The 14829-nt window shown below is 43.2% G+C and overlaps 1 protein-coding gene across 13 annotated transcripts in view; it reads right to left on the bottom strand.

The window, feature by feature from the left end:
* The window catches only part of STRBP (spermatid perinuclear RNA binding protein), a 56320-nt gene that overhangs the window by 34675 nt on the left and 6816 nt on the right, over positions 1–14829 (bottom strand). The window contains exon 1 of one of the 13 annotated variants that reach the window (XM_050980856.1): positions 9862–9931. The exons of the other annotated variants lie outside the window; for them this stretch is intronic. The gene's annotated coding sequence lies outside the window, so the exon portion shown is untranslated. Of the gene's footprint in view, positions 1–9861; positions 9932–14829 lie in introns of those variants that run through there. 13 annotated transcript variants of the gene reach the window in all.

Genomic DNA, 14829 nt, shown 5'->3' with positions numbered 1-14829 from the left:
GACTTTCCCATGCCAGTTAGAGCTGATCCCAGGGAGGTTTGTCAGCCACCTGGCAATCCCAGCTTCTGGGATGAGGAAAACAGGAAATCCAACATGGCAAACATGCTCCAGTAAAACCAGCTCACAAAGTCTCTATTTTTGTGCCGCATGCACGTTGGGAATCAAACAACTACATTTAATTACCAGAAGGTAATTCTCTATGGAAATCCTCAGTGCAGCCCTCAATCCTGTGTCACATGCTGCAGAAGAACCAAGGCTTCAGGTTGCAATAACTGCAAGTTGTTATTTAAAGGCAGACAAGCACATTCTAACAAACTGCAGACGTCAGACTTGTGAGGAGCTGAAATCACCCACACCGCCTGTGCTGCCCATGCACTGCCTTTCCCAGCAGAGCACGGAAAAGATCCTGCAGGAGCAGCCTTCTTGTACTAAACTGGGAAACAACACCAGCACTGGCACTAGAAAACTGCAAAAAAATTCTCTGTGAGAGAGAAGAGCAGAAGAACAGAACAGGTAATGTCAGAGAGTGAAGGATAAGCTCACTGCGCAGCAAGACACTCCAGTCCTTGCAGAAAATTCCTGTTTTCCTTTATCTACACATCTTGTTACATCAGCTCTCCAGCAACATTTTAAAGCAACTGGAAACCCTGTCAGTAAATTTCTGCAGATTGACACACACACACACAATGTTTCATTTTCTCCTGTATGCTGAGCCCCTTCTCCAGCAACACTTTGCATATTGTGTGTCAGAGAAGCCTGACATTGTTAGAAATTAAAAGCATGTTTGGCAACAGCAGAGGGATAGGTGAGATGACTTGAAAGCTGAGAGATACTTAAACCTGTGATGTGACAGGGAATAATTAAAATGTTGCATCCCACAGAGATTTGAATGTGACAGGGGAAAAGGTAACAGCAAATCCTGCTTCCCTATTTCCCTGGTTAGAAACAAATTAAGCAGGTTTACAGCACCAGTAGCTTTGGCAGCAAGGTCCTGGTAGTTGTTTGTAAGTCACACCACTAAACTGAGGATGTAGAATGGGGTAAAAGAAAAAGCCAGACAAGAACACTGTGCAGGGACCTGTCTGCTCCAGCAGCTGAAAACTGCCAAGAAAGAAACCCCAAGAGAGTTAAGTGCAGTCATACTAAAAATACTTGGGAAAAGCAAGCTAATGAAAATGCTGACTGACCCCACGTCTCATCACAGAGGCTCTGTGCCCAACAAGGTGTATTAACACTCCACCAAACTGCTTCCCAGAAGCAATCAACGAAGGGGATGCTCTTTCTCTTAAGAGATCCTGGAAGTCAGACAGGGGCAGCTGGGAGGAAAACTAAGCAAAGATCACTGCTTTGGCAGTATTTATTTTGTGAACTAGTCATAAGCTCCTCCACACTCAACAGCCTTTCACCATCTCCAGAACCAGCCAGACTCTTTACAAGGTCGTTTTGCTTTTTAATAATATTAACTTGAGTCAGCAAATAGTAAACTAGAGAGACTTTTATGAGACATATTTCTAGATAATCTACTTCAAATTATTTCTCTCTCCAAACTGAATTCCAGCTATCTTCACCTACTCTTCTTCCATGTCTCTCCCACATTTCACATTTGTTTCAGTTTGTTATCTTCTGTGGTAGCTGTAACTTGGCAATTCCAGGCAGAGAGAAGGGCACTGGAATGTGTTGCTGACTTCAGCATATGCCCAGTACAATGTCTCCAGACTCCAGCAACACTCCAGGCCGGCCTCCCTCCCAAGACTACTGCAAGCTGTTGCTTATCATCTCACCCAGGCTGTGGCAAGCAGATGGCCAGAGATAGGTGGCTGAGCAAGTTCTGGTGCTCCCTGGTGCTGAGCAGGCTGCTGTCCAGGGGGTGAGTCTGCACACACTCCCTGCTCAGGGCAGCCCTGCCTGTGCCGGGTGCTTCCCAGGTTCTTGAAAAATCCAAAACAGGCTGGAAATGAATGTGTCACAGCCACAACAGGGGTTAATCTCTGCTGGGCTGATGAAGTGAAAACACCAACACCTCTCCATGCTCTGCACTAGCAGTATATGGAGCAGTGACCTGCTTTCTTGTTTTCAAGACAAGTAAAGGTTGTTGGATGAAGGTATTTTGAGCTCTTTACCTGCCCTTTTTTTCAGCAGTGCGTGGCTGAAGTCAAGGCACAGACAGATGAATTACAAAGGGATCTTTATTGTAAAATTCAGAAAGCTGGAAGAAAATCCCAGAAATTGAGTCGAAGCTGATACACGATGTCTTCCAAGTCATTAACATCCTACGAATATTTCAGAAACACACATAGGAGTGAAACCCTAATTTAGTTCAGACTTTGAGAAAACATTTTCAACAAAAGCACTAAACAGGAGGGAGTTTACTATAAAAGTGCAGACACAATATACAGAATAAAGTACGTTTGACAGCACACAGAATTAAATTAAGGAAAACCAAAATCAAATCTGCTCCAACCATATGGACTAAGGCAGCATAACATAGCTCAGCACCAAATACATCAGAAAGCATTATGTGAAGTGAGCAGCAATTCCATAAATCCAACAGCCTCATTCCACTACCAGACTATAGCAGGATATTTGCTCCTGCATCCTCAGGGAAGGAACAGTTGATGCTCAGACTAAAAAGCACAATATTTAAATGTGTGGCTGTCTTACCTAGGGGCAGCCACCCACACTTGCAAGGAAACTTGTACAGGAAGCTCCTTGCATTACTGAGACCTTGGTGACCTTGAAAAAGTCACTTCTGCTCTGCATCATGTGCCCCTAAAGTGTAAAACCAGGGTAAATAATCTCTGTCTCCAAACCAGGTCACAGTGGAGCCGCACAGAGTCTGCAGTGTGGTTTAAAATCACTGGGGATTTGACACATTAGAAATGTTATTAAAACACCATGACAGTGTGGCAACGTTTCCATTAAACATCTCATCCTTCACAGAGGAAGTTTATGCTTTGGCTCAAGACAAGCAAAAAGAATTTCAGATGAGGCTTTTGTAGTAGGAGATATTCCTGCATCTGCAGCTGCATTCCCAGGGGACAGACAGTTAAACAGCCAGGGGGATGAATATGCTCAGCTACCTCCAGTGCCTGTGAACAGGGAAGTGAAAAGGCAGGAGAAACAGGTACTTGCATTCCATGGAAACGGAAATACCAGAACTGGGGTGCTCTGAGCCTCTAGAAAAGAGACATGAACTGTGTCTGGCACCCCAGTATTCCCTAGCAGCAGCACCTTGGTGCAACAGAGAAGAGGAAATTGGGGTCACTGGACACCAGAGCTCCAAACCCCTCACTTCAGTGAGCTGTTCTCCAGGCTCCTGGCCAGGCCAAGTAGAACACCATGAAAATTGGTTTCACATGCTCCATCAAGAAGGCACACGCTAACAATATTCAGCCTCCACCTTCCGAATCTACCCTGACACCAGTATCTGCCATGGGAAACTGCAGTTTGCAGTGTGCAGCACCCCAAGAGCAGACAGAGTTTATACTGACAGGGCAGCAAGAACAACAGAGGTTGCTAATAACAAAGCAATGAGTATCTAACACAGCCCGAGGTGTATCACACTCAATAACAGAAAATAACTGGAATTTATACCGGTTTTTGTTACCTTCAAAAGTCAGAGTGAGAGGCTTGCAACTTCAAATTGGAAGTTTATTTTAGCCTCTGCTTTGCATTCAGGAGACAGGTAATTTTTCATTACACCACACAAAATGCTGCTGAAAATATGTTGTGTTTTTCTGCAGTATAATTTTATTGCTGGCCTTCTGCCAAGAGTCTTTCTGGCAGCATCTCCCACAGTTGGAAACTGTGTATCTGGGTCAGAAAAGACAAGCCGCTTTTCAGAACAGCTCAATACATTTGGCAGAGATGCTGATATTGTAATTGAACTCTTTCAGCAACTCTCTTTATGATGTACCCAGACACCAAACAAAACAAGATCTGCAGTGTTGATTAATGTCAAAATAACTGACAGAGAAATATCAAAATAGTTTTCCCTCATGTTAAAAGTATCAACAAACTGGGGGGGAACAGATAAGAAATACAATTCACGAGGATTCAGAGAGGAGCGCAGGGCAGAGAAATCTGCAAAATATGACTGACCTGTACATTGTGCAGATATTCACTATTTAAAATCCCAGCTCCTTGTATGGAACTTCCCCTTCCCCACACAAAGAGAAATCCTGGCTACTCAGAGCCCCAGCAGCATTGTGGAAAGCAGTGCCCTGTAACACTGGGACACATATTTAACAAGGCTCAGACTGCTTCCAACAGTATGCTCAGCATCCAGTTTCACCTGGAGACCGTGTATTCATAGGAGTTTTATTATTTTCCATGTAATGCATTTCCTGGCAAATTCACATCTGGGATAAACTTTAGAAGGCTGGAATGTTCCACCCAAATGAATAATTACAAAGCAACACTATAGTTAGAAGCTGAAAAGGTACTTCCTCTGGCAAACTCTTCCACTTCATACAACAAATACTGGAGTCTGGGATTACTCCTGCCTGTTCAGTTCTCATAATATTTCAGTCAAAGGCTCCTGTGCTCGGAGATCTCTTGGGAGCAGGCAGCCCCCACACCCAGCTCTAAGTGCCAAAGACAGGGTAGGCACAAACTTAATAACCAGATCTGGAACCACAGCACATATGACCATCAGAACAGAGAAATCAAAGTCACCTTCCAGGCTCCAGAGCTCTGACAAGGCTCACAGTGCAAGGAGCACAGCTGCCCACTTGTCAGCTGCAGGAAAGCTCCTGAAGAGAATCCATCTGTGCCAGGGCGGGACCCTCGGGTCAGAGATGCGACTGAAAATCACTGAACACATGGAGTCCCCTCCGCTGTGCAGTAAGGAATGAAAAAAGAGCCAAAAGAAACCACACTGGTACAGTAATTAAAGAAGTTGAAGAATCAAAGGCAAGCAATTGCTTAATCTAAATTAATGCATTAAGGTAAAGGAAACAGGCATATGTGGAGTGTAGCTCATATTTTTAGCTCCTGGAAAGAAGGTGAAAAGATGGTCTAATGGGAAATCATTACCAGCCTAACAGGAAGGTTAAAAAAGGAACAACAGAGGCACTGTGTGAGCACCTATGCAATCATTTGAGGAAAAAAAATGCTCTATTTCAGATAGAATCACACCATCCAGTCTCGGAAAGAAATAGACATTAGTAGAAATAACTGCAGTTATTGAATTGTAATGTATAAGAAAGATAAGAGTTTTGGAAAGAATATAAATCCTCCTGGGATTGAACCTACTACAGACTCCTGAGGACAGGAAGGTATTCACCACACTCACCAGGTGGTCTTCAGAGCAGCACACCAGCTGCAGACCTCCAGGTATTTTTTACATCTCCCTCTAGATTTTTATCTGGCTTCACATTCCCTGAAACCTGTACAACCCCCAGCAGAGCCAGGGCTACACAGGGTCTCTAATGAAATAATTTTGAAATTGCCTTCACCTCCTGGTATGGGTGTCAAGATGCAAGACTGACTAGAGACAGACCAACTGCAAAAAGTTTTAAAAACTGGCTGCTGACACTTAAATAACAAATTGACACATGAACAGTTTAATGTTTTTCCTGTTCAAACAGTAAGAAATATGCAAAACTGAGTTGCCTGTAAAACTGAGCACTGCAGAAGACAGAATATCTTAAAGGGTGCATTTCTTGGCAGGTATCTTAAATAAAAATTTACAGATTAGATAGTACATAAATAATGAATAGCAAAGTATTCATTTGAGACAAGGCAGAAACCACACTGGATTCTCAATGTCTGTGAAACAGTGAACTGATTTGTGACTTGAGACACCCTCATGTTGCATTCCTGCTTTCCTGGCTAAACTGGTCAAAGGAAACATGAGGGAACTTTGCAGTCATAATGTGACATGCACACTCAAAATCATCTGAAATTCTTAACTCAGACTGCATTCATTTACAGTTGAAAAATTAACTAAATTAATAACAGAATTACATTACACTGAAATGACACTCACCATCTGCAATGTCATTTTCCCAGAGACAGAGCTGGTTTAAGCAAAACTCTGGATCTATGCCTGAAATGACATCACATTCTCCAAGAGAATCACAGTTCTACCTCCTCCACCCAGTTTGTGCCATGCTGGGTCCTCACCAGGCCAGCCCTGTCCTGCATCACACCCCAGCACTAAAGCCTTGCACATCTCCAGACTCCCAGAGACTCCCCATGTCCCTGGATTTGTGAGCACTGCCTTTACCTGCTCAGCTTTCACTGGTCCAGAAACCACCACAGGAAACAGCCACGGTGTTGAGGAGATTCAGAACAGGGACATTCCTTGCCCAGCACCCTTCAGCTTCACTGAAATAGCTGCAGTGCCCCAGTTTCTCTGCTGCTGTGATTCATATCCCATAGAATATGGGATTCTGCAGGTGGACCCGAGCTGCAGCCCAGCAGCCAGGATGGAGGAACTGCTGCCAAGGAGGCACAGGCACACTCATGGAGAGGGCTGGAAAGCATGGCATTCCCTCTGTGTTGGCAATAAATACCATTTCAACAAAAAGAAGGAGGCTGGAGCCCAAAGAGTTCTTCAGTAACACTGGATCTGCTTGTATTGGTGGTTTGCACTTTTCATCAGTTCCATGAGGCAACAGCCAAACACTTTGGCTCTACTGTTAGTCCCCTGCTCTGCAGCCCAGGCTAATGCATATCCTGGGAATTAGTAAGAGGAAGGAGAAAAGCAACATGGATTCTAAAGGTCTGTCTATAAACAAAGCATATTTAGTAATTCTTACAAATACCACAATGCAAATACGTGTTTGAGAGTTGTGTTTTCCCAGTGTTTACATGAAGTGTGAAAGCATTAAGGAGTTTTAAGAATAAATGCTCTCCTTCTGACTAAAATTTCAGCAACCCTCAATGGTGCAGTTTAAGGAAGTTTCTCCCCAGAATTTCTTCCCTGATGTCAGTTACACAGACCCTGTGTTTGCAGTGTTGCAAACCCCCTTGGTTACTGTGCCTGGCTGCCTTTCAGCCCCTTTAAACATTCATGACTCTACCCTGAAATGCATTTTCTAGTATGTCAGTCTTGCTGCCTCAGTGACTTTTTTTTTTTTTTTTAATTAAAGAGAGAAGATTTAAAAGGATTTGGAATGGAAGATCACTAGACTCCGTGAGTATTGTGTAAAAAGCTCTTTTGCTCCCAGCTAGTGCACATCCTCCATCAGACTTTTCCCATGTTTTAGTTCCACTCTTGACTCCTGAACAAGTTCAGGATAATTTTTTACTTCCTGACTAATTGGTTGTTTTGTCAAAGAACACATTGTCAAAGTTTCTGGGTTACTAAAAGCTTAAGGTTTTAAGTGTTTTCTCTTGCCATCTCTTGCCCATCCAACCACATTATTTTAAGTTTGATTCAGTGTCCCAACATGCAATGCCACAGAAAGGTCTGAAACAGAATTTGTAACTAAAATCTTGGGCTGTTTAGGAAGCAAATTTGGCTCTTTTGAAACCCTTGAGAACCCAGCACCCGTTCAACAGAGAGCACTGGGGTTTGTCTCTAGGGAACAGTACCCTGGCATCCATTTTCAGCCTCAGAACACAATTATTTGCTTCAAATGCCTTATAACCCTACCAAAAGATTTGAATTAGGTTACTTAGGCATGAAAGCTAGCAACAATATCCATCAAAGTAAAACCACCACAGCAGCCTGAGATGTCAGAGAAAGAACTGTCATTTGTGACCCAAGTCCACCATTTGCCTTGGACAAGATCTGTAATACTGTATTCTCCAGTATCTTTGGAGAACAGAACTGTGCCAAGTAATTGATCTCCAGCTTGAGAAGCTACAGGTAATCTTTTTTTATCTTTTGAATTTCAAATAAAAGCGGGGGGGGGGGGTGAGAAAAAGGAGTTCCCAGGATAAATGCACCAATCCCATGTGGATGTTTTTAAACCACAGACACAACTCAGCTGGTTCGGTCTCTTCCTTTACATTTCCTACAGGGCTATGAATTAGCTTAATTTCTCTTTATAGATAGTGATGCCATCTCCATCATGCCACTCACAAGAGCACCAAAGACACTTCCCGTTCTTCATTTGCTAAAGAAACTTTCTCAGCCTTTGCATTCTCCACCAAACACACCCCATCCTCCCACCAGTATCAAGCAACCAATCTCTGAACAGCAAAACAGGATCAACATCTTGGGAAGCACCACACTTGCCAGGAGCCCCAGGAAGCCCCTTGGGCAGGTCAGGTACCCCTTGGGCAGGTCAGTACCCCCCCAGCCAGGCTGGCACACACACACACGGGGGTGTGGCACAGCTGCTGCAGCCCCTGGAGCTGGGGAAAACCCCTGTTTCTCTGAGCAAACAGCCTGGCTAATCAATACCATTCCAAACGCTCTCAGCTTTGCAGGGACATCAGCTCTCAACAACAGAACTCTCTCTCCCAAAAGCTCCTTTCATACACTAGAGCTGCTAAAAGTAACACTTGGAATTACTGTCCAGGGAAAGATTAGAGAAAAACAATCAAAGTTAGTTTATTTTGGGCCATTAGCTGCAATTTGTGTCTGGCCACTTCAGTTCCCCCAACAACAGGAAACCTGCTGTGCCTAAATGCAACACTGATGGGGTTTATCTTATTTCTCAAAAGGAGCTTCACTTGGGAAGCCACAGCCTGTCGGGGTAGGAGATGCAGAGGCAGGATGAAAAGCAGGATTAGAAACCAGCTGCCACAGACTGGGGGTGTTCTCCTCAGGTGGGCAGAGAAATAGAAACCCTTTCATCCCTCAGTCCAGATTAGAGTGTAAATGTTTTTATTGCCTGCTTAGCCACGTGTGGAAATCTGTGTCCATGTCAACACCATCATTATATTGAACTCTGCTCTTGTCAGCACAAAAAACCTGCCTGGTTTTCAGTCCAAAACTATACTTTTAGTGATATAAGAATGTCAGATTTTAATGCCATCAATTTATCTTATTCCACAGTTAAACAGAATTAATCGCTGTTACCTGATGCTTCTGTGTTAGTGAAAATAATCCTTTTTTAAAAAAAAAAGTACATAAATACTTTGTGCACTGAAAGAGCACTTGGTTTATGAGGTCTTCGCTTTGCACAGCTCCTCTGTTGTGGAAACAAAGGTCCTTGTATTGGGCTTTCTCAGTGATATTTGCAAACTCCTACACTTGCTGTAACAGGGTGTTCAGAAACAGTTCTTACTGGCCTGGGAAAGTTAGCTCATTGTTTATTAACTGCAGAAATACATTAAAGAAAACAATAACACGGTAAAAGAACATTCTTGCAAAGGCTTGTTGCTTGTTTTGACATAAACAGAAAGTAATTAAACCTAGCTAACACCTTTTCACTGAGCATTTTGCTCCAAAGCATTTATAATTCACACTCTGCAGGACCGGGAACAGAAGATCAGAACCACCAGTGCAACACTGTCAGCATAAGGAAAGGCTGTCCCTGAAACTCAGTGGACAAATACTAGCAAGCAATTTCATGCTTTACCAACACAAAATCCAGAAGTTAAATTTAGAAACATGATTTCTGCAGACATTCAGATGTTTCTGGTCTAAATTTTCCAGAAATTGCAAATTAAAACTTGGCAGACCTTAAAGTAACCCAGCACGTGTCTTGTGCAATCCAAATCATGGTCGGTCCTATTACTCTGCAAAACTCTTAGGGGAAAAAAATACATGCCTTTCACCACATGGTTTCAGACAAATGACAGAGACATTCAATTTATCTCTGTGCTAAGAACAAAACTTAAGTAACTGTTTTTTCCTCTTGGAATATTGCCATGGGAGTTAAAAGCTAACAGAGGAACCAACGTTCTGCCCACTGAAGGATAAGCACAGTTTGGTGAATAAATAACATCACTTACAGAACTGCAGTCCAAGTGGTTGTAGCCAGTTTTTCCCATTTACCATGGGGAGAATATCCTGCATTTCTAGACTGCTCTCATTCCTGAATACTGCAATGAGATAGCAAAGCATGCAGGTGTCACCAAGGTGCTTTGTGGAACTGTCAAACCCTGCAAAGTTTCTGCAGCCACTCAAGAGCTAAAGTGTATTTTTCAACACCACGAAGAGTAAATTGAATGAAACAACTCAGAGGTAACACACCAAAGAAATCTTGGAAATTATTTCTCTGTCTCCCAGAAACCAGACAGAACTGCCCACCCTCCTCTTGCTAACCTGGGGGAGATAGCAACCTCCATGCTGAACTTTAAAGGAGACTGAAAAAACATTACTCAGTCTTTTCTATTTTGATTGCAGTTACCAAGTTTCAATGTACTTCTATTAGCAGAAAAGCCAAAATCAGACCTTAGATCCTCAAGAATTCCACAGCTCTTCAAACATCACTTCTCTAATTGCTGTGATAGGTGTAAATGTTGTGTTGTTTGCATGGGGAAGAGACCCCACTGCCCAAAAAATTCAAGTGACTTGTCCAGGGCCACAGTAACTCAATGGTAGCACTTGGAACAGGGTAAGTTTTTCATTTAGAATACACACCAAGCATGGAGCATCCTCTTCCCTTTCTAGCTCTCCACCTCCTTAGGCTTCATTAGTTTAATTTGAACAGACTGCATTCCTGGCTGCTTTTGTAATTCAGTCTCTCTTGCAGGATCATGGGTTCCTCACAGGTCAGCTTGGCAAACTGGCCCAGGAAACACTTGACAACAATTACCTGTCCATCCATGAGAATCAAATTAGCAATTCAATATCTGAATATGGTATGAATAAACCCAGGAACCTAATTCACAATGTGTCCTACTTTCAGGCATCAAATTTTTTGAGCACTGTGCTCTTTTGAAAGTCAAGCTGACAAGGACTCAGGAACCTTGTGTCTTTTCCAAAAGAGACCAGTGGAGCCCCTCTTTTATCAGGTAGCAGGACACACACAGTCTGTTCTCAGGAAGAACAGAAGCCAAAAACCAAGAACACTTCAGAACACTGGAGGGATGTGAGCCATTGTGCAAGACAAGGGGAAGCTTTGCAGGCAGCTCCTCAGCACTCTGCACACCACATTCTGGCACATCGTTGGCTTTGAAGAAAGGACCCAAAGGCTCTCTCTGCCACTGGCTTTTTCTAAAGCTCCAACTGACAGAGGAGCAGACTGTGGAGGAGAAGGGAGTTTCTTCTTCTCTCTCTCTTAACAAAACAACAAAATAACCCGTCAAAACCCAGTTTTCACATTAGATACTGAGTGACCATCTAAAACACCCAAAATCAGATGTAAAGGATGGAGAGGGTCTGAGAGAATCTCTCTTACAAACCAGGAAAACCATTGGGAACCCCCAGATGAGCAGGAGTGCATGGCTTCCCCTGCCTGCACCCAAACCACACCCCTCAACCAAGACCCCTTTGGACTGCTCCACATTGAGCTCCAGCCATCCAACAGCAGTTTATAACTCCTGTGAGTTCTTTCAGGATGGCTGCTTTGATCTTTTCAGGAGATATTTCAAACTGTTAGAATATTATCAGCTACATCGATCACCTAGTCCAGCTGTAACAAGAGGAGCACAAATAATGAAAGCAGAGCAAGGGAAAGAAAGGAGAGGGGAAGTACAGTAAATCCTGAACTCCTCAGCTCTCTGCCAAAATTCAGTCTTCTATATACTGTGTATGAGACTTGCTACTGTGCTGTGTGATGAGGGCAAATAGAACTCATTGAGACAAGGTGCACCTGCTAAAACTGGCACTAAAACCAGGCAGCTACTGCAAATCAGTGGTGCCCAGCGCTAGCAGAAAGCAAGTCTTTGTTCTTCTGGCACAAGAGGACTCCTTTACTGCGAGTACCACATACAGATCAAACATTCATAAGCAAGAGAAAAGCTAGCCAAGGGATTTGTATTAAAATAAAGATTGCAGGTCGCAGCGTGAAAGAAACAGGGAACGTACCAGTGAGTCCCATGGCCAGCCAAGCTCTCCCCGAGCAGTCCTTCCTCTGAAGGAGAGCTGCAAGGAGACAGTCTGAGCCAACAGTTTCTACAGCAACTGCAGAAGCACCAGTTCAATGATATTCAAACCCTGCAGTAACTGCAGAAGCATCCGTAAATGGATACTCCAGAAGAAATATCTGACAGCTTCTCCTGGGCTCCCTCTGCCTCCCTGGGCAATCCATTGATCCCAATCAGCTCAGTTCAAGTGTGGAGTTGCCCATTTCTCTGCAAATGCTTCTGAATCCTCTTTACCCTTAACAGTCTTTCAGCACACTTGCTCTCCTTCAAAATGTCATGGAACAGCCACCAGAGAAAGTTCTGTAGACACAGTGCTGGAAGGATAAGTGTCCTCATCCTGCATGGGAGAGACCAATGCATCCATGTGTGGTGCTGCTGCAACTCCTCACAGAGGGTGGAATGCTGTTATGACAATGGCACTGGGCTGCTGCTGCTCCACTAAAAGAACACTTGGAAGCATCTCAAGGGGAACCAAAACAAAGGCCAGTTACCACCCAACTGCACAGAAGGAGCAGATCCATTTATAACATGGCTATTTAACACTCATGTAGAAACCATATTAAGGAATACAGAATATTTCACCTATACACTTGGTAAGTTCTAAGAACTGTAATTTACTGAAGGATGTTTAGGGCAGGACATCTCTTATTCCCCTTCTAAGAATCTGCTGTAATAAATCACAGCACCTCAGCAGGCACAGCTTCATCATTTCCATATTGCAGGAGGTTTTCCATAAGTCTGCAGTGTTACTTTGGATCACAATGAAACTTGGCATGAAGCTCAGGCTCCTGACCCACAGCAAAAACTTAAACAAAATTGCTCGTTTGTTTTTAAAGGGTCAGGAGGTTTCCAGTTTCAGGCTCCTCAGTGTTCAGGGTGGAAGGGAACAGTATCTACAGTCACAACTCAGGGACATTTAGTATTCAACCCCTCTGCAAAGAATGGGCTTGATCAGAGACCTGTCAAAGATGCACTTTGTAAGCTGCTCTCTTCTGTTAGTTTATTACATAAGGCCACATCCACAAAACCAGGTTTTTGGTCAAGAGATCAATACTTATATAGTACTGACTCCCAACTACCTGCTTTAAAAAATATCCTGAGCTAGCAAAAGGAAAATTACTGAATTCTCTGAAAGATAAAGCAGATCATATGAATATATTCAGTGTAAAAGACAATCTCATTCCCACACTAATGGTAGGAGAAAAGAAACATGAAAGCAGAAATACTTTGGTTTTATCTTCATGCCTTTTATCATGATTTATCCAAACAACACCATCACTGTGACTGTGACAGTTGTTATTTCTAAAATATGAAGAACTATGAAATCTTAAGTGGAAAAGCATCTTATAAGTTGCTAAAGTATAAGCATGCAAAGATGACTTCTGGATCAAATTTATTCCTTAGCAGGCCAGTTTTGAAGGAATAAAGACTGCCGTTCCAGACAACCATCTTTTAAAACAAATTAAAATTTTAGAAGTTACTTATTTAGCAACTATGAACAGTGTCAGGTTCCACAAAATTTGCTAAGACTGAAAATTCAACCAAATTTTTAAAATTGTTGAAAATCCCCCAGTTACAGGAGGTTTTTAAGTGCCTCCAAGGTGGGAGTCATGATTCTTTTCTCTTACACAAATTTAGACAACTGTGTTCTCTCTTCAGCCTTCTGGCCATCTGTAGAGATGAGGAGGTGTGTACAGATGTGGGCTCAGAGCAGAACAAGCTACTTCTCTGAGCTCATATTTTTGGCAGTCACCAATTTCACCCTCACCCACCAGAAGCAAAGAAGTTATCAGTTTTGTCTCCCCGCCCTTTTCCAGTATTTGCCTTTCTTCCTGGCTTTTCTAGAACACTTGTCACCATATTTACCAGAGTACATTTATTACTGGTTTTAAAATAACAGTTTTTATGAGACAGGAAAACATTTCAGATCTTTATAGGGGGAACTTCAGACACAAAGAAATGAAATTGTGTGGTAAGTCCATGGCAGAACCTGAAAAGGGGCCAAATGCTGCCCTAATCAATACTTGCAGGTTAATTGCCAGACATTCTTCACTGGAACACAGTGTTGCTCAGTGCCTGCTGGTGAAGAGTTTTACCCATTTCCAGTTTTGGAAGCAGTACTCCCAGTTCTCCTACGCCCCATCCCCGTGTACCACACACTGCAGTTCAGCCCCGGTGATGCTCTTTAAGGTCACCCAAATGGCACAGCTGAGCACTTGAAAGGAACAGATTAAGTCTCTGCATGACTGAAGACTTGGAGAGCATGACTGACTGGGTAACCAAAGAAGCCCTAATCTATTTGCCAAGTCCAATTACCTAGCCATCGAATCAAGAGATCATGAAGCATTAGGACACGGAATAACTGCTCACCAAACAGTTTTAGCTCTCTGAAAAGATGACACTCACTGAGAGCCTATGACATAGAAAAGGCATCCTTCAAAGCAGAGGTGGGGAGAAATCAGTTCTTGGACATTTATGTGTTCCCCTTATCTTCTGTTGAGCTATACCGGCTGTCAGTAAAGGGGAAGAGACTGGGATTGGAAGAGCAGTCCAGTCAGAGAGCAGGAATCCAAATGTTCTGAGTCTCTGTGCCTGTTTCATTGAAATCCCATCAAGTATCCTACTTACAGACCCATGTTTGCTGTTTGTTCCATCATACCACAGCCCTCAGCTTTCCAGTGGCTGAGCCTGTTCTCCAGTACTTCACTCCCTGGAGTCACAGGCTGTACACCTACAGCTTCCCCTTCTATTCCAGAGGCTTTTCCATCATAGCAAATCCCCCTATGTCAGACATACAGCAATCAGGCAGAGTAGAGAAGGAAAAGTAGAAGAGCATCAGGAGTGTCACAGAGCAAACTCAGTCCCCATACCTGGAGAAAAAGAACAAGT

This window comes from Serinus canaria, chromosome 17 (genome assembly GCF_022539315.1).
Source record: "Serinus canaria isolate serCan28SL12 chromosome 17, serCan2020, whole genome shotgun sequence".
Taxonomy (NCBI): Eukaryota; Metazoa; Chordata; class Aves; order Passeriformes; family Fringillidae; genus Serinus; species Serinus canaria.
Note: the sequence above shows the minus strand (reverse complement) of the source record. Positions and strands in the feature narration are given on the sequence as shown.